Source organism: Martes martes (genome assembly GCF_963455335.1).
Source record: "Martes martes genome assembly, chromosome: 1".
Lineage (NCBI taxonomy): Eukaryota > Metazoa > Chordata > Mammalia > Carnivora > Mustelidae > Martes > Martes martes.
Window position 1 is genome coordinate 180,839,048 of NC_137888.1, and position 27,866 is coordinate 180,866,913.

The 27,866-nt window shown below is 41.9% G+C and overlaps 1 protein-coding gene across 1 annotated transcript in view; it reads left to right on the top strand.

The window, feature by feature from the left end:
• FRMD4B (FERM domain containing 4B) overlaps positions 1-27,866 on the top strand; it is a 330,954-nt gene that overhangs the window by 106,966 nt on the left and 196,122 nt on the right. The window contains exon 2 of the mRNA XM_080800053.1: positions 685-810. The gene's annotated coding sequence lies outside the window, so the exon portion shown is untranslated. The remainder of the gene's footprint in view (positions 1-684; positions 811-27,866) is intronic.

The window sequence follows — 27,866 nt, forward strand, 5'->3', positions numbered from 1 at the left end:
GGCAAACCAGGGAATGCCACCCCTGCTGCTTCCGCCCTGCTGTCCAGTTTGTACACACCAGTGTGTGTGAAACAGTTTGGCCCATAGTCGACAAGGAGAAGCTCACTTCCTGACTCTAGGAGAGCTTCTGAAGAATGGCTGTTGCCCTTTCTTTTATAGGGAAAATGCCAAGTACATGTAAATGAACATCTTATGGCATAACACACCCAGTAATTTCATCAGTATTCATGAGATGCATTCCCTTCTCTCCACAACTGACAGCTGTTAAAATGAGATTGGGGAGCGCTATCCTGGTTCCGGTGACTCTGGAACATGGATTCGGAGGGGAGGTTTTATTGATTACTCCCACTTTCACAGCCCTGATTTTATAACTGACTGTAGATAAGGGTTAGCCCTGCAGAATCTCCCCTCCAGAGACAGCGACACCCTCTAGTCAATGAAGTGCATGATGGAAGGGGCCAAATCAGTACCAGATCTCTAGTTGTTGAGAATTGCCTCAGTTTCATTTGTATTTTGAGATAGCTCTCTTTTAAATCTCATTAGGGTAAATTTCTAAAACTGTGATTAAACTGTAGCCTGCCAAGGGAAAATTAGAAATAAATTAGAAGTATCACCAATTTGAGAGCTCCAGTTCTTTCCTGTGCACATACAGAAATTAAGGAGTCTCTCTTTTCTGCATTACAGGCTTTGATGAGAAATCCAGAAGAAAGAATGTGTGAAAGAAAAAGATGACATCTGCGCACAGCCAATCAAATCTGAAGATTATTACAGTGAAAACAAAAAGAGGGCAAGAGAATACTTACTATTAAGGTAAGCAGACATCTCTATTAATGCTGAAGTCTGATGGCTTAGTACAAGAGAGTGGGTTTCTACATGTCCATGCGTGACTGTACATTGACTTGTCAAATGGGGATAGGATAGGATAGGATAGGATACATGATATGATCTAACATCAAAATATTTGTGCTGTAGCCATGAGGAAGAAAATTAGTACATGCAGTTAACTCCCTATTCTCAAATGAAACCAAAATGCCCAAAAGTTGAATAATAGACTTGCTTTTTATAAAGGGGTTCTCTTCTCAGACAGCAAAACAAACAAAAACCTAGTAAGTCCTGCACTAATTATCCAGCGCCATCGACACATTTCCTCCAGTGTTTTTCTAATATTTTAGACATTCAGTTGTAAAATTACTATCTTTTTGTTCACAGCTGAGCACTTGGCCCGCGAAGTCTAGTGGGCAGTTGAGCAAGCTAATGGTTGATTGTTTTCATGCGTGCATTGATTTTCATGCTTAGCTTTATTGTAATAAATGTGTGCTTTGTACCTTTAGTATTAATACTTTGGGGATTTTTTGCCCCATTTTCCACTGCTTTTTATAAGATAGTAAGAGGGGCAATGAAATATTTCATTATAGCAGTGCTATGCAAACCAAACTGCCAGGCGTGTCGGTAGTCCCACTCTATGATATCTCAGATGTTTCTTTATTAGCTGATCTCGGAAGTCCCTATTTGATGGGCAAAGGTAATTTGAAGGATATTGACGTGTAACATGCAGAAGTATGGGTTGTGCACAAGCAGAAAGTACATCAGGTCAGGACAGTATTTTCACAGTCCCTCAAAATGCTTCCCAGAGTGAAATAAACAGTTGGATTGCAATGTCCATACACCTGCCAGGGAGGAGTGTCGCCTAGCCATCAAGGACAGGGACTCAAGATTCTTGCTCTTCCACTGACCCCTTTTATGACTGTGGCCAAAATGATTAATCTACCTTTGCCTCTTTTTTTTCTTTTTTTTTTTGAGTCGGTGAGGATGAGTAGATGAGACGAATTAATAGATACAAAGCGCTTGGAAGAATGGCGAGCGCACAAACAGGGCTCAGTAGTTCATAGCTGATTTTATCATTGAGCAAAGTAGAGTCTCCTTCAGGGATGGAAATTACCGTTGTTGGTTTTTTGTGGAGTAGGATGTGGAGGAGCCTAAAAGATGTAAGGGAAACGGAGGGGACTGTCTAACCCTGGGTTTGTAGGCACTGTCCATGCCACTATCACGGGAACCCATGAGGTTAAGGATAAAAGCTCTCAAACTCTTAGTCATTTAGGTACTTTGAGAAGAATCAGAGAATATAAACGTTAAGTGATGTAGGATCTTAAATTACAAATCAGATCATCTCAGACTCTTGGCTGTAATCTGTAAGGCATGGTATGATCTGGCCATGGCCACTTATCTCGCCCCTCTCCCTCTTAGCGTTCTGGGCTCACTCATTCCTTCTTCCTGTCCCTCTAAATCACACCAGCTCTTTTGCACGCACTATCTGCGTGACACGTTACCTATGAGCCTTTGCGCTCACTACCCAGCACAGCCTGTAAGCCCTCCCTCCCTGCTCCGACCCCCTTGCATGTTCTGTCTGTCTCAGACCTGTCTGCAAAAGAGAACCCTACCCCGTGACATCGTCTCCCAAAATAACACCCCTACTGACATTCTTATCAACAGTAACTGTGATAGCCTTTTTGTCCATATTTCCCCAACAAGGAATATTGAAAATTCTTTTTGTCCTTACCATCTGACAGGTGATGAGCTTGGCTATTTAAAGTAGGTAGAAGAGAGGGGCGCCTGGGTGGCTCAGTTGATTAAGCATCTGTCTTCGGCTCAGGTGCTGATCCCAGCTGGGATTGGGTCCCACATCAGTCTCCCTATTTAGTGGGGAATTTGCTTCTTTCTCTCACTCTGACCCTCCCCCCTCTGTTTATGCTCTCTCTCTTTCTCTCTCTCTCTCAAATAAATAAATAAATAAATATTTAAAAAATAAAGTAGGTAACAGAGAGAATGCACAGATCGACAGAAGGGGCAGGAGTTAACCATTCATTCACTCATCATCAGAGCCTGTCTCCTTTATGGCACTCATTCTTACTGGGAACTCTTTTCTTTTCTTTTTTTAAGATTTTATTTATTTATTTGACAGAGAGAGATCACAAGTTCGCAGAGAGGTAGGCAGAGAGGAGGGGGGAAGCAGGCTCCCTGCTGAGCAGAGAGCCCGATGCAGGGCTTGATCCCAGGACCCTGAGATCATGACCTGAGCCGAAGGCAGAGGCTTTAACCCACTGAGCCACCCAGGCACCCCGGGAATTATTTTCTTTACTCAGTTCTTCAGTTATTTTTCCTACCTTCCTTACTGGTCTGTAAGTTCTACAAGGCCCAGCATTGTGTTTTCATGGTAATATTCTGGGATCCTGGTCCAGCAGCTGCTGTATATGATGTACTTGGAACCATTCTGGGAATGACAGAATGAAAGAAAGCGACGGGGTCCCTGATCCCAGTAGCACAGGTCTTGTCATTGAGACAGATGATTGCTTTACAGGACTAGAGGTTCAGAACTAGAGCAGGGAGATAATCAGTGGGCCTCACAAAAAATTAGCCTCATGGGGGCAGGAGCAAGATTCTAAATGCTGACTCATCAATGCAAATAAGGACCAACTTGAACAGTTGTAGACCCATACGGTTGGGCAGGATGTTTACCCTTCAGATGCAGGATTGTGTGGAGGTGGGCAGAGTTCAAGGGTGGGGCTCAGGGCCGTGATCACTTGCCCACCACTATGGAGAAATTTTAGTATTTTAATATCAATGCAGCTGCATACATGCATTGTTACTGAATATCAGCCCTGATTATAGTATACCTTGTTTAAATAACCAACTGCACCTGTCAAACTGGCAAGGATGAAAAAAAATTCAAAATACCCCTGTGGGGAAGATATGGACAAAAAGGCTCTCAGAGTCACTGTTAATGAAACTGTCAGTAAGAGCAATATTTTTGGAAGCTAACTTGGCAGTATTTATCAAAATGTTAAATGCACATTTCCGTTAACCAGATAATAGAACTTTATCTTCCAGACAAACTGGTATGAGTCCAAAATGCTGTATGTACAAGTGCGATCGCTCTAGTGTTGTTTTATAACAAAAATATGGGAGAAGTTTATATTATCTATTAATAGAAGAGCAGTAAATAAGTGATGGCATTTCCATCCAATAGAACAATGTGGCCCATGAAATGTGTTAAGGATTTCCTGCCGAAATTGTGTATACTATGCAAATAGTATAGCAAATACTATTTGTTGAAAGCAAATGAACATAACCCACATGTCCATCAGTGGATGAATGAACAAGCAAAATTTGGTCTTCAATGGAATATTCTTCAACCATAAAGAAGAGTGAACTTCTGATACATGTTACAATATGGACGAACCTTGGAAACATTACACTAAGTGACAGCAAAGGACCAAAGTTGCACGATTTAACTTACATGAATTATCTGGAATAGGCAAATTCATAGAGCAAGTAGAAATTATCAGGAGGTGGGATGAGGGAGGAATGAGGGGTTGGTGATTAATGGCTACTGTTTGGGCTGCTGGAAAAGTTCTGGAGACAGACATTGGTGATGGTTGCACAACATTGTGACTGTAATTAATGCTAGTGAAATGTGCACCTAAAAATGATGAAAATGGCAGATTTATGTCCTGTTTTATCAGAATTTTTAAAACTTGAAAGAAAAAAACAAATGAACAAAACAAAAATAAAAGCAGACACACAGGGGCGCCTGGGTGGCTCAGTGGGTTAAAGCCTCTGCCTTCGGCTCAGGTCATGATCCTGGGGTCTTGAGATCGAGCCCCACATCAGGCTCTCTGCTCAGCGGGGAGCCTGCTTCCCTCTCTCTCTCTCTCTGCCTGCCTCTCTGCCTGTTTGTGATCTCTGTCTGTCAAATAAATAAATAAAATCTTAAAAAAAAAAAAAAAAGCAGACACACACACACACACACACACACACACACACACACACAGACATGCTTGTCCACGGGCACAATATAGTATGGAAAGATACCTGCAGATTTTGATGGCAATTGTCTAACAGATGAAATGAGTAGGCAGAGCAGGAGAGAAGAAAACTTTGTCCTATATACTTGTGAATTTTTTGCATTTTTCACAGGAAGCATATATTTTAACATTTTTTGAATTGGAGGTTTTTTTTTTAAGTCATCTTGACCTGTGGTAAAACCATGGAGTGGTAACAATTTTCCAGTTTGCCGCCAAACCAATCCTGAAAGGTCTGTTTATAATTGAACATGTTCACATCTAATATCCCTCTGCACTGTTTAACCTGGAGTGCGAATTTAATTACAATTTAAAACATGAAATCGTTTTCCTTTTCTAGATTAAATGATATCTTGTGGAAAACAGGCTCTTGATATAGAAAGAATTTGGTCTTATCCCTCCCTCAATGAAGACAGACTCCTCTATCTCATAACTTCCTGCAATGCAAGATACTTCTATTTCTAGTTTTATACCCCCTTTGCGGGTAAAGCATCTAAGGCATGTTGGCTATAAAAAATGAGCCTCAATATCAGAACATCCAGAAATTTTTATGCATAACAGATTTTTTTAAAACCCTAATAAAATTCCATAAAAATCACATTTTAATGGGTTCCCCATTTTCCAAAATGTTTAAACCCTATCCCATGGTCATAAGTTTATATAAGTAGAGAGGATATATGGAAGGGTGCACACCCCAAGCTATTCAGGTTGGTGGCCTCAAGGAGACGATCTCATGGATGGTGTCACATGAGAGTTGATTCTTTATATACCTGTCCATTGTTTAATTGTTACAACTTGAGGGCTTTCCTTAGCAGATTCCTGAAGGTATAAATGGCCAGCCATAAACTGCACATACTCAGAGTATAAAATTTCAGGGGTGCTTGGTGGGTCAGTCAGTAGAGCGTGCAACTCTTGATCTCAGGGTCGTGAGTTTGAGCCCCAGGTTGAATGTAGAGTTTACTTTAAAAAATAAAGAAATAAAAATAAAGTGCAGAATTTGAGGGAAAAAAAATGTTGTAACTATCTGAGGAGAGGGACGTTATCTAAATTTATTGTGGTAATACTTTTACAATATGTTTATGTCAAGTCATTATACTGTACACCTTAAACTTACACAGAGCTGTGTGTCACTTGTGTCTCAAGAAAACAAAAAAAGTGTACACACACACACACACACCCCACACAATGGAATATTACTCAGCCATCAAAAAGAATGAAATCTTGCCATTTGCAATGACGTGGATGGAGCTAGAGTGTATTATGTCAAGCAAAATAAGTCAGTCAGACAAAGACATACCACATGATTTCACTCATGTGGAATTTAAGAAACAAAACAGGTGATTGTAGGGGAAGTGGGGGAAAAAAAGAGAAAGGGAGGCAAACCATGGGAGATTCTTATCTATAGAGAACAAAAACTGGGGGTTGCTGGAGGGGAGGTGGGTAGAGGATGGGTTAGATGGGTGGTGGATATTAAGGAGGACACTTGTGATGAGCACTATGTGTTGTATGGAAGTGATGAATTATTTAATTCTTCTCCTGAAACCAATATTACATTATATGCTGACTAGAATTTAAATAAAAATTTGAAACAAACAAACAAAAAGGCAAAAGAGGGAAAGGAGAATGATAAAAATGACAAAATATTTTCAAGTATCGTTAAGAAAGAGGATCGTCTGAGAACCGTGTCTTACCTTCTGTTGCATGTTCAGCACTGTTTTGGCAATAAAATGAAGCAACACCTTAGAGCTGAAAAGCCAAAAAAAATAAAAAAGTAAAGTGGACAGTTTGATAAGTTTTGACGTATGTTTATACTCATGAACCCATCACCATAATCAAATTAATGAAAACATCCATCATTCCCAAAAGTCTCCTCATGCACCTTTGTAATTCCCCCTTCCTAGCACACCTACCCCCGCCTTGCCCCAGACAGCCATGGATCTTGCTTCTTTCACTGTATATTAGTTTGCATGTCCTACAGTTTTATGTAAATGAAATCCTACACTGCAAATCGTTTTGTCTGGCATCTTTCACTCAGCATCATTATTTTGAGATTCATCCATGCTCTAGGATTGTGGATGTTCTGTTCCTTTTTATGGTTGAGTTGAATTCCATAATACGAATAACCTCCATTTGCTTATTTGTTCATTATTGGTGGACATTTGAGTTGTTTCTAGTTTTTTACTATTACAAATAATGCTACTATGAATATTCGTGTATAAATCCTTATGTGGATATATGCTTTCGCTTTTTTTGTGTAAATATCCTGTGGGAGTAGAATGGCTGGATCGTACGGTAGGTATATGTTTAACTTTTCGAGAAATCGCCAAACTGCTTTCTAAAATGGTTGTACAATATTATATCCCACCTGCACTGAAAGAGTTCCAGTTCCTTCACATTCTTGTCAGTACTTGGTATGACCAGTCTTGCTCCATTTTATCCAATCAAATAGGTATGTACTGACAACTCATTGCGGTTTTAACTTGCGTTTCCTGAAAGACAGCTGATAAATATCTTTTCATAGTCTAACTTTCCATCTATATATCTTCTCAGCGAACTGTCTGATTCAATCTTTTGTGCATTTTTTAAATATTGGGTGTTTTGTTTTCTTATTGAATTTTGAGAGTTCTTTATATATTCTGGATGCAAGTCCTTTCTCAGATGTATGCTTTGCAAATACTTTCTCCCAGAGTCTAGCTTATTTTCTTTTTCTCAATGTTGTCTTTTGAAAGGCAAAGGTTTTTATTTATTATTATTATTGAAGATTTTATTTTATTTGAGAAAGAGAGTATGAGTAGGAGTTGGGGGGACAGAGGGAGCCCACTGAGCAGGGAGCCTAATCAGACTTAATCCCAGAGATTAATCCCTTAATCCCTGAGATCATGACCTGAGCCAAAGACAGATGCTTAACCGACTAAGCCACCCAGGCGCCTGCAAGGGCAGAGGTGGTTTTTTTTTTTCTTTTTTTCTTTCTTTTTTTTTTTAAGATTTTATTTTTATTTACTTGACAGACAGAGATCACAAGTAGGCAGAGAGGCAGGCAGAGAAAGAGGAGGAAGCAGGCTCCCCGCTGAGCAGAGAGCCCGATGTGGGGCTCGATCCCAGGATCCTGGGATCATGACCTGAGCTGAAGGCAGAGACTTTAACCTACTGAGCCACCCAGGTGCTCCAGGGCAGAGGTTTTTAATAAGTTTAATTTGTTTTGATTTATTACAGTGAGGGACATTTAAAAATATTTGTCAGCCCTAGTAATTTTTACATTTAGATACTCACCTACATGATATCAAGCATATTAAAACACACATATATCCCACATTAAAGAAAATTTTTTGCTCTATTCCTTTTTTAAAGACTTTTTAATTCTGATTTTGAAATTATTTGTTTTATGAAACTCATTTAGTGTATTATTGGCTGTAACTCTTCAAGACTCATCCTGTGTCCTTGATGATTCATGCCAACTAAACTAACTTGGAATTATTCTAAACCATAATGTAATTTAATATAAACTACAATTAATTTATCAACTAACAAAGTTTGACAATATGTTAATTTTTGTAATTTTGTATTAATATGAAATTTAATTTAACTTAAATATTTGTTACTTTAGGTTGAGTAGGTCTTTTTCTTGTATTTAGAAGCCATTAAGTTTGTTTGCTTGTTTTTTAGCTCTAGAATAATCTTTCTAGGCCCCTGGAAAATGTGTAGCTTCTAGACTTTGGATAAAACACACTGATTAAATTACATCTAAGGAAAAATATAATTAATAAATTAAAAAGAAAACAGACATGAGTTCTTTTTTTCCCTTCAAAGCAAAAAATAACTTTAAAATCACCAAAGTTGTGTATGAATATAAAAAAATCGAAATGTCAGATGAATGGTAAGGATCAAAATATGTGCCCTTTCTATGGAAGTCTGCTTCAGAACTGCTTAAAAATGATAAATACTCAACATCACTGATTATTAGGAAAATGCAAATCAAATCCCACAATAAGATACCAGTTCATGTCCATTAGGATGGCTACTGTGTGTGTGTGTGTGTGTGTGTGTGTGTGTGTGTGTGTGTGTGTGTATTTCTTTTTTTTTTTTTTTAAAGATTTTATTTTACTTATTTGATAGACAGAGATCACAAGTAGGCAGAGAGAGACAGGCAGAGAGAGGGGAGGAGGCAGGCTCCCCGCTGAGCAGAGAGCCCGATGCGGGGCTCGATCCCAGGACCCTGAGATCAGTGTGTGTGTATTTCTTATAAGTGTTGGTGAAGCTGGTCAGAAATTGGAATCCTGTGCACTGTTGGTGGGAATGTAAAATGGTGCAGCCCCTATGGAAAACGGTGTGGTGATTCTTCAAAAAATGAAACTAGAATTACCATATGATCTAGCACTTCTACCCCTTGGTGTATATGTAAAAATACTGTAAACAAAGACTTCTTGAACAGGTATTTATACACCAATGTCTATAGCATTATTCACAGTAACCACTGGTAGGAACAAGCCAAACATCCATTGATAGGTGACTTGATAAACAAAATGTGGTATATACATATATCCATACTAATGGAATATTAGTCAGGAACCAGAAGGAATGAAATTCTGACACATGGTACAATATGGAAGAACCTTGAAGACTTTTGCTAAGTGAAATAAACCAGACACGATACGACAAATATCACATGATTCCATTTGTATGAGGTTGCTAGAGTTGTCAAACTCATAGAGACAGAAGGTGGAATGATGGCTGCCAGGGGCTAGAGGAAATGAAGAGTCACTGCTTAGTGGATACGGAGTGTCATCTTGTGATGATGAAAATGTTCTGGAGAGGGATGGTGGAGTTGATTGCCCAACCAAATAAATGTACTTAATGCCACAAAACTGTACACTTAAAAATGGTTTGAAGGGTAAGTTTTATCCTATGTATATAGTTCTACTGCAACTGTAAAAAACATTAAGAGGGAACATTTCCAAATTTAAAAAGTTAATAGCTAAAATATCACCCTAATACATTTTAGTGATAGCCCAAATTTCTTAATGGTCTCATGGCCCAAAATGAAAGAACAATATTTTTAAAGGGAAAAGAATTATTTTCCTTTTAAATGATGCTTCATACTTTTGAATTTAGTATCTCAAATTCAGAAACACAAATTGCTAACTAACTGCCCAGAACTCTTTTAAGACCTTACATGTATTGACTCATCTAATCTTCAGAGACTAGGATAGACTGTTATTTCCAGTTCAGAGATGAGGAAGGACATTGAGAACAGAGAAGTTATGTAACATGCTCAAGGTTACACAGCTGGTGAGAGGTAGGGACACCAGAAATATGGCTCCAGAGCCCACAATGTGTTTTCCTATCTACTAACTATAAAGAGCTGTAGTGTCAGGAGAGCAGTCTATAAACTGCATGATCACTTCTAGAATTTCTACTGGATAGTTGTACCTGAAAAATTTGAGTGTATTGATGCTCTATTAGCTTTTCTTCAGCACAAGCTTGTGACTTGAAATATGTAAATATTTTTATCTCCAACTGGAAATTATCCTTTACCATGTACACAGCTTTTTACTAATGACAATGTTGGAGTTGATGCAAGAGAATGCTATACATAAAAATGTAAATTTTCTAGACTTTATCAGGGAAAAGCTCTGGAAAGGAAATCTCCATATTGGAAGAAAACATGACCTTATATTCTTTCCTTCCCCTTAAGATTCATGTCTCTCAAAATGTTAGGTTAATTTTTAAAATAATCATGTCTATGTTCAAGTAAATTTAGGAAAAGCTGAATTAAAAGGAGTTAGAATTTCTTTACTGAGGGACTTCTTAGGGGCTTAAAATACTAACAAATATTGTACATTGCCAAGAAAGGGAAATCATATGTATAATATATTAAATAATATGTGAGTATAAATTATATAATATACAGTTGTTTCCCAGAGTTCTTTTACCACTACTTCTCTCATGGAAAATCATGAGCCCTGAGTGCTTCCAGCACTTTTGGGCATCTTGGACATACTAGGGATTTTCCAAATCTACCACCAGGGGGCAGTTCCCCTCCATTTATATTCTGACAAACCTTAACCAAAACTTTATTTTCCCTCAGCACACACGAGACAGGCTGACATTTTCCAAGCAGACTTTACTAAAGATTTTCAAGAGATGAAGAAAAGAAATAAGAAAAATAGGAAACCCAAGAAATAGTAATTCCTGAATAAATAGCAAATCTGCAAAACTCTCCTTCCTGGGCCAACATGGAATACAAATTCTCAGCCATATTGCTTGCCTTTTTTCCCTCCTGTTTCTCACCCAAGTGATTGTTCTGTCATCTGGACCTCCCAGGAGCATCTGTCGGTTTATCATCTCACAACTGTGGATAAATCCCATGGACCCTTGGGTTTTTACAGCTCAAATTATTTCTAATTTTTAAAAGTCCCAGGTCTGCACTGTGATCTTTCCTCTCAGACCTGGTTGGCAGCTCTGAGATACCTCTGCGGTGAGGAACAGATATGGCAGTTCCATGAATGTTCCAGTCATGACTAAATGTACAGCAAATGGATCACCCTCGTGTCCCTTGCCAGGGCAGACATTATTAATCAGCAAAGAATGTTTTCTTTGTAGAACTCAGAACATGTCTCACAGCCCTTCCTGACACTGGGCTCCAGGCAAGCATTAATTTTTTTTTAAAGATTTTATTTATTTATTTGACAGAGAGAGAGAGAGCACAAGCAGGGTGAGTGGCAGGCAGAGAGAGAAGCAGGCTTCCCACTGAGCAAGGAGCCTGATGCGGGACTTGATCCTAGAATCCTAGGATCATGACCTGAACTGAAGGCAGCTGCTCAGCCGACTGAACCACCCAGGCGCCACTCCAGGTAGACATTACTACCATTGGATGGCTGGTAATGTGAGTAGGAAAATTCTCTCATCCAAGCCTAGAATATAAATTCCACCCCCTTCTGGAACCTCCTATGGCAACTTTCTCAGGTGAATGTAATCTCCAGGAACCTTTACCCCAAACACACACACACGGGTTTGTGGGTTGAGCCTCTGTCTTCAGCTCAGGTCTTGATCTCAGGGTCCTGGGGTCAAGCCCAGCATGGGGCTTTCTGCTCAGCAGGGAGCCTGCTTCCCTCCTCTCTCTGCCTACCTGTGATCTCTCTCTGTGTCAAATGAATAAAATAAAATCTCTTTTAAACAAAAAGTCTATTTTAGATGCCCAATAAGGAAATTCTCTATTATAGACCCATCGGAGCCTAATCCATACCTTATGTATAGTGCCATACACAAATACACACCTTATTGGAAGAGAAGGTTTGTTACATCCCAGTATGTTCCAGAGGCTCCAAACTTGGCCCACTCTATTGTTTAACTTCTGATTGGTATTGATATCATGTGCTTATGCCCCATTTTGATGAGCATGTCCTTGGAGCTGCCTTTGTACGAGCTGCTCAGGAAACAGCCTGTGCTCTCTGCAGAATTTCAGCAACTGTCAGGCATAAAGAGGCCTTACCTGTTACAGGAGGCTTTGAAGCTAATTGTCATGCGACAGGTGGTTTTTTTTTTTCCTTTCTTTCTTTCCTTTTCTTCTAACTCTGAAAGCTTATTTTAGCATTCAAGAATAAGAGGAGCAATACGGGGGCGCCTGGGTGGCTCAGTTAAGCTTCTGCCTCAGCTCAGCTCCGGATTCTGGGATTGAGCCCCACATCCTGCTCCCTGCTCAGTAGGGATTCTGTTTGTCCTTCTCCCCTGTTCCCCACCCCCAGCCCATGCTTTCTCACACCCACTCTCTCAAATAAATAAATCTTAAAAAAAAAAAAAAAAAGGAGTAGTGCAGTGTAGACAGTAAGCTTGAACTCTGGTTGGATGGGGTTCTACTCTTCACTGCACACTTAATTTCTTTAGAGCCTTTGGTGAGTTACTACCCAACACCTCCAAGCCTTCTAAAAAATAAGGTCAATAATAATACCTGTCTTGCTGTGGTTCATTTGTAAAATAAATGTTATTGTGTCTCTACTTTGTAGCAAGGACAAACAGCATTGGGTGGATTTAATGGAATGAGACATGTAACTAATTCACCTACAGTATTGTTACTGCTTTGTTGTTGTTGTTGTTGTTACTCCTTTTTTAAAGTACTGGTGTTTCCGCTGAAGCTGAAGTGGCAGAAGGAGGCCATGGCTCTTGAATTCCAAATCGATTAGACATGAAATTTAGTTGGTAGACCAGAAGTCAGGATTTCATTTTTATAAATTGCGCCCGCGGGGTGAACTTCCCCCAGCGGCCAGTGGGGTGTGCTGTGGGAACAGAGTTACTGCGGGACTGCCACAGGGGGTTTGGGCCACCAGGTCCTGCTTCCCCTCAGGGGTGTGGGGCTCAACTGGGTGAGCAGCGAGTTCACCCGTGCTGCGAATTCTCTGGCTTCTCTTTCCTGTTAAGTTTAACTCCATCCACATTCTAAGGACAGCAGAATGAATTCACGTGTGCTAGACGTCCTCTCTGAGTTATAGGCTTTTGCAAAGAAAACGATGTGCTTGAGGAAGCGTGAGGCAGCAGTGACACTGATGCATTGGGTAATTGTTAAGAAAACATTATGGAAATACTATAAATGAAATATTAATTGCTGAAGAGAGATAATAACGCTGCGGAAAACAAGACAAGAGAATCTTGGGAAGCACTAGCGTGTCTGCCACCTTCCTATTGTCAGAAGTTCCAACCTGGCCACAGGGGCCAAGTTCTAATTACCAAATGGTGAAGTTCTATTGACAGCATCTGTGACTTTTTTTATATTGCTTTTATTTGGTTTGTGATTTTGAATCTCGTGTTCATTCTTTTAGCCTTGCCTCTTGATATATGCTTCAAAAATCAACCCAAGCCACCTGAGCAAATTTCAAATTCATCTTTTGATGTTCAAAAGAAAGAACTGGGTCTTATTCCAAATTTCCATTATTTCCAATAATTCCACTTCTGACATTTTGATAAGAGAAATATTCTTTTCTTGTTTAATATTTATTCTTATCAGTGACATCAAGGATTTTTTTCCTTCTGTTTATTAGCCATTTATATATCTGAGGAAAATTGCCTATTACCATCCTCCTTTTTCTATCCATTTGTTCATTACATTAATAGATCAAGAAGGAAATCATTGATTCGGGGGCGACAGACCAAAGTACAAGTAATGGATGTTAATAATACAATCTAGTCCACAAAGCCGTTGCAAACAATTGGAGAAGGTGAATGCTCAGCTCCTGCCTAATCTTTAGAGTTAGGTACTGTGTTTTGACGTCTCCCTCTTGGAGTCAGTCTGGAGCTCACAGATGGCTGGTTCGTCTTCCTGAGGTGTGTATGGTCTCTGTGAGCTCTGTGGCAGGTTGCAGAGTGCTGGGAGAGAGAGGGAGTCTCTGCAGTCCATGCAGAGCCCATAGAAGTGGGCGATGCTGCCTGACAATCCTCCTCGAGAGAAGGCAGCAGGGGCATTTGTCTGTGAAGGAAGATGGCTCCCCAAGAAAGGGAGCTGCATGGTTCCTCCACCAGTCTGGTCATTGACTGAATCATACTCATTTCTCTATCTTGCATTCTGGGCAAATGTTAGTTGGGATGACGGGAGAATAAGGTATCAGTGACTCCATCTGCCAAAATATTCACAGGGCACCTGGGTGGCTCAATCAGTTAAGTGTCTGCCTTCAGCTCAGGTCGTGATCCCGGGGTCTTGGGATCGAGCCCCACATTGGGCTCCCTGTTCAGTGCTGAGTCTCCTTCTTCCTCTCCCATTGCTGCTCCCCTGGCTTGTGCTCTCTCTCTCTCTCTCTCTTTCTGTCAAATAAATAAAATCTTACCAAAAAAAAATCAGTCAGGTAGTTGAGTCCTTTTACAGAGAAAAGTTTTGTGATATGAAAAATTGTGATATAATAACAAAGGTGCTTATTTATTAATGCAGTAAAGAGCAAAGTCAGGTGTACCATAATTTCAGTCTAGTCAGGACTGTGAACAGTTTTGGGGGATATAGGCAGTCACAGTAATGTGGTAGAAGATTATCTGTGATTTCTGTTGAGACCAAGTGACCTGTTTGGCTAATATTTCTGTAGTTGGTTACTTATATTCAGAACTGAAAGAATACTGATTTTTAAGTAGAAGTGAGTGAAAAAAAATTACATTTTTAAAGATGTAATTTTTACACTTATCCAAATTCCACTCTTGAATTCCATACAAGGATCCCCTGGAAGTCAGGGACCCCTGACTGAAATCCCTTGGTCTCTGGCCGGTGAAGGCAAAGTGCTGACTACACAGGGGCATGGAGGAATTGTTTGAGGTGATAGAACTGTTCAATCTTGACTGTGATGGTGGTTAAATTACTCAAAAATGAGGAATTTCACATATGAAAATTGGAACTGAAAGAGAGGGAGGGGGGAGAGAAACGAACGGAAAGGAAGATGAGTTATGGGTTGCATATTGCCGCTAACAGAAGTTGCCCCTGTAAACTTTCCTTGTGTGTCAGAGCTGGGTTTCTTCCACAGTCATCCAGTGCTTCTGGAGAGTCAGGGTAGCAGCAGTAGTGAGGGGAAAAAAGGACCCTGGAACAAGACTCTCCAGGCTTAAATCCCGGCTCTGCCAGGTATTTGCTGGAACCCAGGGCAAGTCACATGACCTCTCTGTTTTATCATCTGAAAATGAAGATGGCAGTAACCGTCCCTACTTTGTATGATTATTTGGGGATCAAATGGGTTTATATATTTAAAGTTGATAATTAAAATAGTGCCTGGCATCTATAAGCACCATAATGTCATCTAATATTTAGAAATGCTTGGGGGAGAAGCCAAGGTCATGACAAAGAGTTCAGTCGATGCCAGTGATGGCATCAGCAATCACAGAAAGACTGTTTGGTCAGGAGAAGTTCATCATTAACAAAAACGAGTGTGTTTATGTGTCCCTAAGACACATCAACTTACTTGTTACTAATCTTCTAAATGCATGTGAAACTTTTTTTTTTTTTTCTTTTTTGGCTCTGCCTACACCTCACTTAGTTGTATCAACTCCCAACATCCTCTTCCTTTTCCAAATCACTTCCCCTGCTGGACCACCTCACATGATGTGTTTCCAGAGGACAAAGCCAGGGCCTTTTATGCAACGTTTGCAAATGAAAATCACACCCATAATAAAGGTGCCAGCTCTCTGATAAGACCCTGGTTGACTTTACCATGAATATATAGGTTGAGGTTATTCATTATGACTGATATTTAATATCATTCAGATCGTCTACAAAACGGTGTTGAATGTTTACAACATGGCAAAATGTTCACCTGCCAAGTTTCCAACAGAATCCTGCTGGGATTTTAGTCCTGGGGTGTTTCATCTGCAAGTGAAGAATTTATTGAAGATAAGTTTCTCTGCCATCTACGAGGCAACAGGCCATTTATCCGGAGAACGAGAAACTGGGGAATCATGCAAACCTAAAATTATGAAATCATCCAAAAACTTCATTTAAAGTAACTTCAACCTTCCTCAGTAAACCTTAAAGGCAATTCATAAGGAGAGAGGACATACAGGATATCACAGCAAGTTCTTTTTAATGTCAGTAAAAATATAGACAGTCCATTCTCATTTTTTTGTGGAAGTCCTGTTGTATAACTGAATTAGGACTGAATTAGTCAATGCTGAAGCAGCTTCTAAGGGAAACACAGGGTTAGGTTCTTGTGAATCTCTGGTCACAACATTTTCATTAACCAATTAATATATAACCTTGGTTTATGTGTATTTCTGTTTCAAGGCACTTTACTGACTGTGTATTGTGGATCCATTAACATTGAACTCATGGTCAACAGAACTGTAACTCATGCCTGAAAGAAATGTCTCCAACACCCACATTTTCTCCATAAGACACATCACAGTTTTCTTATTCCTAGAGACACTAACCAGCATTTCAGTGCTATGCTTTGGGACCATTTTAAACAACAAAGTCACCAAAAAATGCACAAAAAGGCAAAATACAGTGTGCTAAAAAGACCACGACAAGGACACTTTTTCATGGCACGTGCACCGAAATGAGAAGGCAGGATGTTATCTTTGTTGACTGTAACCACGGGGCCTTGCTCAAGGGGTGAATTCACATGTTTTGCCCCGTGCACCTGTCTGAGAATGACTCTAAATGCAACACATGTTTGATTTTGGGTTTGCAAGTAAATTTTAGCAAGTAGGTGAATTTGCAAATACAGAATCCATTATAATGAGCATCACTTTATATATAAGAAAAAGAACCTATGTGGTCTGTCCCTCCATTCCTGAACAGGATTAGCTAAGTATAGAACTTACACTGGATAAATGCCCAGTGAATCCTATGCATGTGCCAGAGCACAGCCCTCCCTGGCTCAAAGCCCACCGATCTCTCCATCGGAGAGCTTGCAGAACTCGGTGCGGGGGTCAGCAAACTCCAGCCTGTGAGCCAAATCCCTCATGTTGCCTGTTTTGATATGGTCCCAAGCTAAGAAAGGGGGTTTCTTTCTTTTTTTTTTTTTCTTCTTCTCTCTTTTAAATGGATGGGCGGAGGGAATCAAAGGAAGACTATTTCATGACACTTGGACATTTTATGAAATTTAGATGTTGGTGTCCAAAAGTGATGTTTTATTGCAATACAGCCCATGCGTATTTGTTTACGCACTGTCGATGACTGCTTTCGTGTAATGTGGTAGAGATGAGCCCTTGCCACACACCGTCCACAAAGCTGAAAATATTTGCTATCTAGCCCTTTACAGAAGAATTGAATGACCTGTGATCGAAAACATTGCTAGTGGTCACAATGGAGGGTCTTGTACAGGGGATTGAAAGCTCTGTGTGGGGGGCGCCTGGGTGGCTCAGTGGGTTAAAGCCTCTGCCTTCAGCTCAGGTCATGATCCCAGGGTCCTGGGATCAAGCCCCGTATCGGGCTCTCTGCTCAGCAGGGAGCCTGCTTCCCCCCTCTCTCTCTGCCTGCCTCTCTGCGTACCTGTGATCTCTGTCTGTCAAATAAATACATAAAATCTAAAAGCTCTGTGTGGCGGGAAAATTGTGTCTAGCAGGGGAGAAGGTAGGTTTTAGACAACAGTAAAGAGGACTTTTCCTTTCCTCAGCCCCACGTCCTCCTTTTCAGACAAGGTTAGATTTCAAATGGCTATTAATTAAGTAACTCAAGAATTTACTTCACATGATGAAGCAGGTTAGAAACTATCAGGTTGTTCCTGTGAACAAATCTGTTGAAACCAATTTAGGTGCAACTAGGGGAAATTCAACAAGGAGAAGTAAAAATGATGACACCAAACTTTTTGTATTGGAATTATGCAATGAAATTCCAGAAGCTTTGTTTCCTATCAATTAAGAAAGTACAGGGGCACCTGAGTGGCTCAGTCGGTTGGGTGTCTGACTCTTGATTTCAGTTCAGGTAATGATCTCAGGGCTGGGATCAAGCACATCTGGCTCCCTACTCAGGGGTGAGTCTGCTTGTCCTTCTCCCTCCCAATCTGCTCCTCCCCATCCCGCCCCTCTACCCCCCACAGCTTGCACATGCAGACATGCTCTCTCTCTCTCTCTCAAAAAAAAGTACAGTTCATTTTATTTTTTCTGTATTTGGAGTTTTAACAGCTGAAAGTTGTCCTAGAGATCATTTAGACCAAGACCATCCAAGAGAATTTTCTGCATGCCTGGGCAGGTCCTATATCTGCATTATCCAAAATGGTAGCACTGATACATGCGGCATTTGAAATGTGGCTGGCAGGACTGAGGATCTGAATTTTTCATTTTTGTTCGCTTTCAGTTAAGTCGGAATAGCCACATGCAAAACTGTCCTGTACCTTATGGAGCGGGTTGCATTTAGACTTAAGATGACAAACTGGCCGGCAGGCTTTCTTAAGTTTGCCTTGAATAGGGTTTTTAAAGACTTTAGATTTGTTGCCAACATTTGAAGACTGGGGGATTTTATATAAAGGCCCAAATTCTGGCTTCTTATGGGACATGGAGGTATCTGGAGATACCAGGGATGCCCTTTCTGGACAAGATAGTGGGATCTCCAGTCCCCACTGCTCCCTATTGTCTTGTACTCAGCCTGCTGCATCATTTTCGTTACCTGCGTGGTCTCTGTTGGCATTTGAATATGCAATTGATAATCTAATTCAACCCCCAAATTTTCATATGGGAAACTAAAGCCCAGAGATAGTAAGTACCTTACCCAAAGTCTTCTGGTAATTAATAGTAATTAATAGCCCAACTGGCTCAAACAAGAATCCAGGTGGCTGGCCCGCACTCTTTCTACTCCAGAGCCCTGACTGAGATCTCTGGGTGTGTATGGGCAGTGGGAGAGGTGGTACCACCCAGTACCTGGGTGTGTCTGAGCTGTACTCACAAGCCCTATTCTCCTCTACTTCCAGGCCATGGAGAGGTTGGACATTGGGTGAGGGAGGTCTCTGCTTTCCTCCCATCTGGGCTGACTCAGTGAGAGTCACAATGGGCAGTGAGGGTGTGGAAGGGATACAGGCCTGAACTTTCCCTGGCCATTTCCCTCCCTGACTTCCTGCCTCATTGTTTACCGTTGACATTTCCCAAAGTTGTCAATGATGGCGCATCTGAGAACCCATTGTTGGCTGTTTATCCCACCTTGTATCTCTGCCTTCCCTCTGCTTATTTGGGTCCACCTTTGTTTTTCCAAAGGCCTTTTGACTTATCTCTGAGGTCCTAGTCGATTAAATCTTGGGGCAAAAAACTTAAATGCACTAAGAAAGCTTTTGAAACAGTCTTTCACAGAATGAGAGTTAAATTGTATTGGGCATTTCTCTGTTCTCTTGTCCTGTTCAGGTCAAGGCTAATTCAGAAAGAGATATAGATTTGTGACTTTGGAAATATATTCACCTGGATTTGAGCCCTTGCTCTGCCAGTTGCCAGATCAATGACCTTGGGGAAAAAAAAAATCCCTTAACCTCCTGGGCCTGAGTTTCCTCAAGTGTCAAAATACCTACTTCATAGGGCTGTGGTTGAGGAATAAATCTGATAATGAATGTAAAATGGAAGAAAGCATGGCGCCCGTGTCATAACGAGTGCCCCACAGATGGAAAGGGTGGAGCGTTCATTTTTACCACGTCCCTTTCCCTACATCTGACATTCTTTCTCTAGAGAGGAATCTGCCCTGTTAATCAGGCCACACCCCTTCTGAAATCCTTCCCTGGGGTTATCTTGTTTATAAGCTCAGCAGATCAACTACCTCGACCCATTTTAACCCCAAACATGTTTTCTTACAGTGCATTCTCCAAGTTCTGCTCTGTGTACTCTGCATGGAAACTTCCATTTACTACTTGATTCCTGACTTAAAAAGCCCTTTTCCCTCCTTTTTCCAAGTGTGGAGCTGGAGTTGGCATTCATTGTACTTCTGCCTGTGATTCTCGCCTGCCCAGGACCCAGTTCCTCTTCTCCTAAGAGAACCCCCCAGAGAATTAGCCTTTAGTCTTGGGTGAGGCTCCTCCTGCAGCCTTTTCTTGTATAAAGTTTGGACATGGGACTGAGGTCTGGCCAATCAGAGCTGGGGAAGAAGAACTGAATGATCCTGTTGGAATTATTAGGGAACAGAATCTCTCTTTCCACAGGAGTTGCTAAACTAGCTTGGCCCTGCTAGGGGCCACCTGGGGCTCCCCTGGGAAGCAACAGGGAGATCAACCCTGAGGAGAGAGAACTAAGAGACAGAGAGGGGCAGAGTCCAGAGCATCAGTGCCTGAAGGCAGATACCCGTGGGCTTTGCAGAAGTGTGAGCCAGTAAACTGCCCCCATTCACCTTTATGAGCTTTATTTATCCATGTTTGCTTTGATGGGCTTGAGTTGGAGTTCTATCTCGGAAACTAGAAGAATTCTGCTTAAACTCTGCCCTTTCTAAATTTCCCCCAAATCCATCTCCCGGTGTATTTCCAGTTACTGTACATCCATTTGTAGGTTCTAAATGACGTCATGTTTGCCACATGCCTTTTCCCCCCAAGTGTACTTTGCTCTCTGGGAGCAAATTGACTTGAAATCAATTGTATTAGTTTTCTATTGCTACATGATGCATTACCACAAAGCTGGTGGCTTCAACAACACGTACATATTATCTCACAGTTTCTGTGAATCAGAAGTCTGGGCACAACTTCGGTGGGTCCTCTGCTTAGGGTCTCTCCAGGCTGATACTTAAGTGTTAACTGGGACTGCGATCTCATCTGAAACTCAAGATCTCTTCCAAGATCACTGACTATTGGCAGAATTCAGCTTATTACAGTGGGAGGACTGAGGCCCTCACCTCCTGGAGGCTACCTGCAGTTACTTGCCATATGCCCCCCACCAACATGCCAGTTTGTTTTGTCAAAGACACCAGAAAATCATCTTTCTCTCCAATTTGCTAATGAGATAGAGTAACAACGACCAGTGACAGCCCATCACCTTTGGCACGTGGGGTAGTCTAATCAAGGGAGTGACAGCCCATCATCTTCTCCATATTCTCCCAGCTGAAACCAAGTTTACAGGTCCTAGCTACACTTAAGGGAAGGAGATTACATAGGCCCTGACACAAGGGTGTGAAAGTCATGGGGGCCATATTAGAATTCTACCTACCACACCCACTTTACTTCCCACCAAATGATCTAAACCCAGTTTGGAACAGTAAGATACATCGATGAATCAAGTTGTTCTGCATACATGTAGACTTCTAGTAAATACATGTTGTTAGTTATAATGTGTGTGTGCATTTTAGGATTGAAAAGATAACTGCAGGAGGCTGAAGATTCCCCCCCCACAAAGCTATCAGAGCCTAATCCCTAGAATCTGTAAATGTTGTCTTATATGGCAAAGACTTGGCAGATGTGATCAAGTTGAGGTTCTTGAGATGGGAGGATTATCCTAGATTCTCTGGGTGGGCCCTACATGCCGTCACAGTTGTCCTTACAAGAGGGAGATGAGAGGAACACACAGAGGAGAGAGCAATGTAAAGACAGAACTGGAGGTTGGAGCGATGTGGCCAGAAGTCAAGAAAAGCTGGTAGGCACCAGAAGCTGGAAAAACCAAGACAGGATTCTTTCCTCAAGCCTCTGCAGGGAGTGTGGCCCTATTCGCACCTTGATTTGAAGTCAGACCAACTAAATTTGTACTTCTGACTTCCTGAACTGTGAAAGAAGACATTTCTGCTGTGTTAAGCTGCTCATTCTGTGGTCATTTGTTACCCGGCCACAAGAAATGAGCCTAAGGCCCTACTGATGAATTAAGAATCAGGTTTGCAGTTGAGTTTTCGTAGCCTAGAGACAATTTGGCCAAATTTCAGCCTACTTTTAAAGGAATGCTTTTTCCCAGTGAGGTCCTTAGAGCACCTGCTTTGCCTCTTTTGAGATGCTGACTTAGAAACAAGTTACTCAGAACCACCTGCTCACCAATGCCTGTTATTAAGGGCAGATCACAAGTTTGGCCTCAAGCCACTTGGTGCTACTTGGTGACCAAAGCAAAAAGTGGTCTCCCAATCTAAAACTTTTCATATTCGATCTTTCTAGCTTTCTCCTCTTTCTTACTTTCTTCAGCAAGGGGGGTCGAATTTCCCCCTGGGTAAGTGACTAATTCCATGGGCACGACCATCTTTTATCTGGCCTGTAATATGACAACCAGATACCTTGAGTATTCCTTCATTCAGCAAATATTTCTCAAGTCCCTGCGATGGGCCATGAGAGATGGAGATATAATAATGACCAAAAACACACGGGGTTGCCTGTTCTCAACAAAACACAGCCCCATGAAAAGACAAACATTAAAGAGTCCCATAAATAAATGTGTAATTGCAGATGTTGGTAAGTCTGAAGAAAAGAAACATGTTTTAAGAAGGTTATTTAGCATAAGAATGGTGCCTCGTCCAGGAGAATCATGGATGACTTTCTCCTGGACGTGACTTTTCAGTTGGGAGCTAAACATGAGTCGACTCAACCAGTAGATGGGGAAGAGGCCGAAGTTCCATGGGGAGGCAGCAACCTACAACCACCGTGTGACCAGAAGGCCTGGTGCATTTGAAGACTGAGAGGGAAGCGGAGCAAGGTAGGACCAAAGAAGTAGGCAGGGTCTGACTGTGGACGCAGCAGACTCTTGAAGGAAGGCGAAGCACACATGGCTAACATGAAAACAATTGGGGACATACATCTGCTCCCTACCCTACCACATCCTGTGACCCTGCTTTCTTTTGGAAGCGGTGGCCCAGCCTCGAGAAGCTATTGTGGGGCTTTCTGTCTGTTCACTTGAGTGATTCACTCATATCGTTGTCTGTTCACAAAATATGCATGTCTAATGTTCTTTCTTCTCACCTTAAAAGACTGTGAGCTGGGGATTGCAGCCTCAGTAATAGCAAAGATTAGGAAGCAAGGTCCCCATGTGCATCCTTGGAGGACAGCACAGCTGCCTGCAGAAGGCCAGCGAACACCTATGATGGTGTTGAAATGCAGCCTGGTGAAATGCGCTACACATCAAACCCAATTTAATGGCCATGCTAACCCGCAGCAACAAACAATGTGTATTGATTCAACCCTCTTGGAGATCTAAGATTACCATTGACTTTTTCTGCCCATGGACCACTAGACTTGTGTTGAAGTAACACCTTCTAATTAAAAAGGAAGCATATTTTTTTTTTCTTGCTGAAAGGCAGAACCATTTGTTTTCTAAGATACATGGTTCTTGACCACATAATATACATTCTCTAGAGGGGAGGGAGCGTGCTTGGGGTGCGGAAGTGTTTCTGCTACTCATCTGCTCCATGGGCATTTCTACTCTAGTGTGTAACTGTCTGTTATTAAAGCAGTGCTTTATTTCCTCCTGACTGAGGTCTTTTGAGGAGAGTACTGTGTGTTTTATACAAGATCTCCTGGTTCTATTCACACATGCATCTATTACCTAGAACCACTTTCCTCCTTTGGATGGATGTATGAATGAAATATTGCCGCAGGATAATTTCTTGTCTCCCTGTGGATGTAGGAGCATCCATGTCATGAGAAACAGTTGAAATGATTCCCTATGTATACCACTCTCCCAGATCACCATCAACCTTACTAAAAAGAAAAAAATTCAGTGTCATGAAAATCCCAGCTAAATAGGCAGAGTCAAGAAATTCCAGAAGGTTTCAAATCCCCAAGGAAGGAGGATGGCATGGGTATAAACAGGTAGGAGAAATGAAGCAAACAGAAATTGTTCACTTTTTCCCCCCTTTTATCTCTGAGAAATAACTCAGAACAGTTGGTACAGTTTTCTTCCTATTGTCCCTTCCCATGCAGTTCACAGCAGTTGAGATGTGGGGTTTTATTGCCTTCACTCTGCCGCTTCTTGAAATGCTGCCTGTCTTTGTGATGCATGGTGAAGTCATCACTGTTCCCTTGAGATTGCCGAGGCAATCAAGGCAAACTCTAAAGCTAGTGAAAAGGGAAGAGGAGGGGAAATCTTGATATTCTGAGCACCTTGCCTACTTGTCTCTGTCTGAAAGCTGCTGTTAGGATTAGATGACATTTGGGGAAGCCTGGATATGAAGCGGGGGTTACAGTCATTTGTGACTGTGTGTGGGTGACTTTTGAGCGGGGTGGATGGTGGGGAAGTATCTGAGAAGAACTGGTGAGAGAACACGAAACTGCCTTCAGGCAGCGAGAGACAATGTAGGGCTAAGAGATCTGATTCTAATATCCAGTTACCACAGGTCAAATCCAGGTGCCTCCTGGCTGAGTCCAAGCTAAGCTGAGTGACCTTGAGTATGTCATTTCATGTCTCTGTGCCTCAGTTTTATCAACTATAAAATGGATCTCTGTTTTACGGAGATCTAGATAGTCAAGTCCATTTTATGGACTATCTAGATAGTCAAGATAATATCTCCATTAGAGAGCAGATGGGAGATTAAATGAAATTATTGTACATGGCAGTACTTGGCTCCTTAGTGCCCAATAAATATTAGCTATTGTTTTTATTGATATTATTGACCACTCTCATTTGTTGATCTAGTTGGGTATCTTTAATCGAGGCACTCAACAAACATGACTCTTGTGCCTAGCGTATGTCAGGGACTGAGCTAGATGACAAGAATGTAATGAGCCGTGATCACAGACCATAGGAATTACAGTGATAGAGATGTGAGTAGGCTATCCGAGTGGATCCAGAGAAGACATGTGATAACTCTAAGACCCACCTGTATTGTAGAGAACCACAAAGAAGGTTTTAGTGCCCAGAAAGTATAAAGTTTCCCTGAACTTGGGGGGTCTGAGAAGAATAAGGAATTTGTTGTTGGCATTCTCTCAAGTATCCTCTGACTGCCCTCCGTCTACTTCCCAGCATACTCATCCCAGTCTAGGCTCCCCAAGGCCCCCAACGTGAGCATTTGACACAAATTCCCACTTACCTGCAGTAAAACTTAGATGATTGGAAAGACTCATTTCAAGTTCTAAATCTCAGACCACTTGAGTAAATTCATGGTTGGGAAGGTAGGGAATGTCTGATAAGCTCAATGACGGCCATTTGTGCTTTAACTGAAACTCGGCCACATGGATTTCCCATTCTGCCTTCATCTCCCCCTCCCATGTCTACCTATGTTCACTCCCCTGTGCTCTCTAACTTTTGGGTTATAAAAGGAAGGAGGGAAGGAAGGAAGGAAAGAAGGGAGGGAAGAGGAAAGAGGGGAGGAAGGAAGGAAGGCATGCCTGGGTGGCTTAGTCACGTAAGCATCCGACTCTTGGTTTCTGCTCAGGTCGTGATTGTGGGGTCCTGGGATCAGCCTTAGGCTCTACACTCAGCTGGGAGTCTGCTGGAGATTCTCTCTCGCTCTCCCTCTGCCCCTCCTCCTGCTCATGCTCTCTCTCTCTCTCTCTCTCATATAAGTAAATATAAAAAGAAAGAAAGGGAGGGAGGGAGCAAAGAAAGAAAGCAGTCAATATAAAATCAGCCTTCCAAAAGCTGGCCAGTCAGCCATATAGTCTCACTCCTAAGACAAGCCCTTCTATATTCCAGGTGTCGTTCTCCTGTGACAGTTCTCCTGTGACATCAGTGGCCTCAGTTTATCTTTCCATTGTTATAAATTCAAAAGGTCTTTTGAAGTTGCATTTCAACCCAGTGGGGCAGTTAAGGCTGGGTTTTGAAACCTGGATCCACCACCCATTTGCTGGAAAACCTGGTGTAATTTCCTTGACCCTCCTCTGCCTCATCTGACAAAAATGGAGATAATAATAGCACCCACTTCATAGGGTTGGTGAGCACATGAGCAAGTTCACAGATGAAGAATGCCTAAAGTAGAGCTTGGCACATAGTAAGCATGCGATACATGTTAACTATTTTATTGTCATGTAGAGAGAAATGAGATTTCTAGCTAGATCAGCAATGGGGGAATATTCCTGCTGTGTTTCTGAGCACTCAGCCCCTTGTGTCTGCAACTCGGCTTAAACACAACTTTAAAAATCACTCAGTCAGGGATTTGTTTGGATTTGATCTAGATGATTGTTCAAAAGCGCGATCCTTGGAAATCTTCCACTTCGGAAGTGTATGTTGAAACTGGGAATTGAAGCTGGTCTGTATCGTGAACTGAAATTTCCGTGTGAATTGTATTATAGACACATCCCCAGACGGTTGTCTGGGACCTTGTAAGCTCCTCACTCCTGTGATCGTGATGGACTCCTTCGGAGCTCCCCCGAAAAGGAGTGCTTACAGCTCTGGAGCTGGAGACTTTTGTTCAGGCAAATATTTTTACGAAGCCAATGAGACAGAACAGCTTCTAATTTCTCATGCTTGCGACAAAGATATTTACCCTGCTGGGGGACGAGGCCCTGCGTGATTCATATCCTGTGGGATGAAAAATAGAATTCAGAAATCCAGGGGCCCCTCCCTCTCTGTCCTAGGCTTGAATGGCGTTGCTCAGGCGCATTTCTAGTCATCCAAGCATACCTCACCTCAGACCGAGGCAGGGCGGCCAATCGTACCTTTTGTGAGTTGAGTCATATATGTCACAAGAATTTAAAGGGGTCCTAAGTTAACTCTTTTCAGATCTAAAGAAGCCACTGAGAATGCAAGCGTAGGTGGCACCCTGGGGTCTCAGAGTAAATGCCCTGTGGGTTAGTGGCCCCCGCATAGAAAATTGGGATGGTCCGTGTAGAAAACTGGATAACATGACTGGTATGTTTTGTTTAACATTCAAAGTTTTGGCCCCGTGGGGTCCCACCATTACTGCTCGTGGACATCCAGGGCTAAGTGGCAGTGCCCCCCCTTCCATTGGCCATGCTGTCTCGTTTGCCACAGGGAAACGTGGCCCTCGGGACTCATATCACCAGGATGACCCCTTTGGGTTTGCAGACCCTGTTCCATAGGCCAAGTACAAATTTTCAGACATTAGGTGATAGCATTTTCTATTCCTGTAAAACTCTCCTGCCTGCTTTCTTTCTTCCACAATTCATTCCGTTACTCTTCTTAAAAGAGACTGCTGTGGCTTCTGGGTAAATCATGATGCTATTTTTGTTCTTCTCGGTGGCCAGTCCTAGGTCATAACTGCTTCCTGTCATCAGAAGACATTGGTTTGACAGTTTACCCTGAGAGGGAGTACTTACCCAAAAACGTTTGTCCACACACTGTATATGCTCCCACATGCTTGCGCTCACTCTCAGACACACGCACACACGCACACGCACACATTGACTCCTTTGCATAAGAACACCAGGAGAACGTACAGACTTAGGAGCGTGACAGAGCTGATAGCAGCTTTGAACCCCGAGGTTGGCCAGATTTGGTTGATGGCAGATCATCCCGAAAGGAATGTCAGGACAGAGAGGAACAGCCAGGAGCATGAGACGGGCTCAGAGGGGAAAGTGGGAAGTTGTCAAACTTCAGCTTTATCCCTTTGTCCTTTTGCTACACAGCCTGAGGGCAGCAAGCCAGGGTCTGCTCTGTGTACTAGGAAATTGCATTTGTTGTCAGAAAATCTGGTACATGGGAGGAAAGGGTGGGGTTTTATTGCCATTGCTGGAAGGTTTGGGGATCCTGGACTGAGAAGAACCCGTATGAACAGCAGAAACTCCAGTT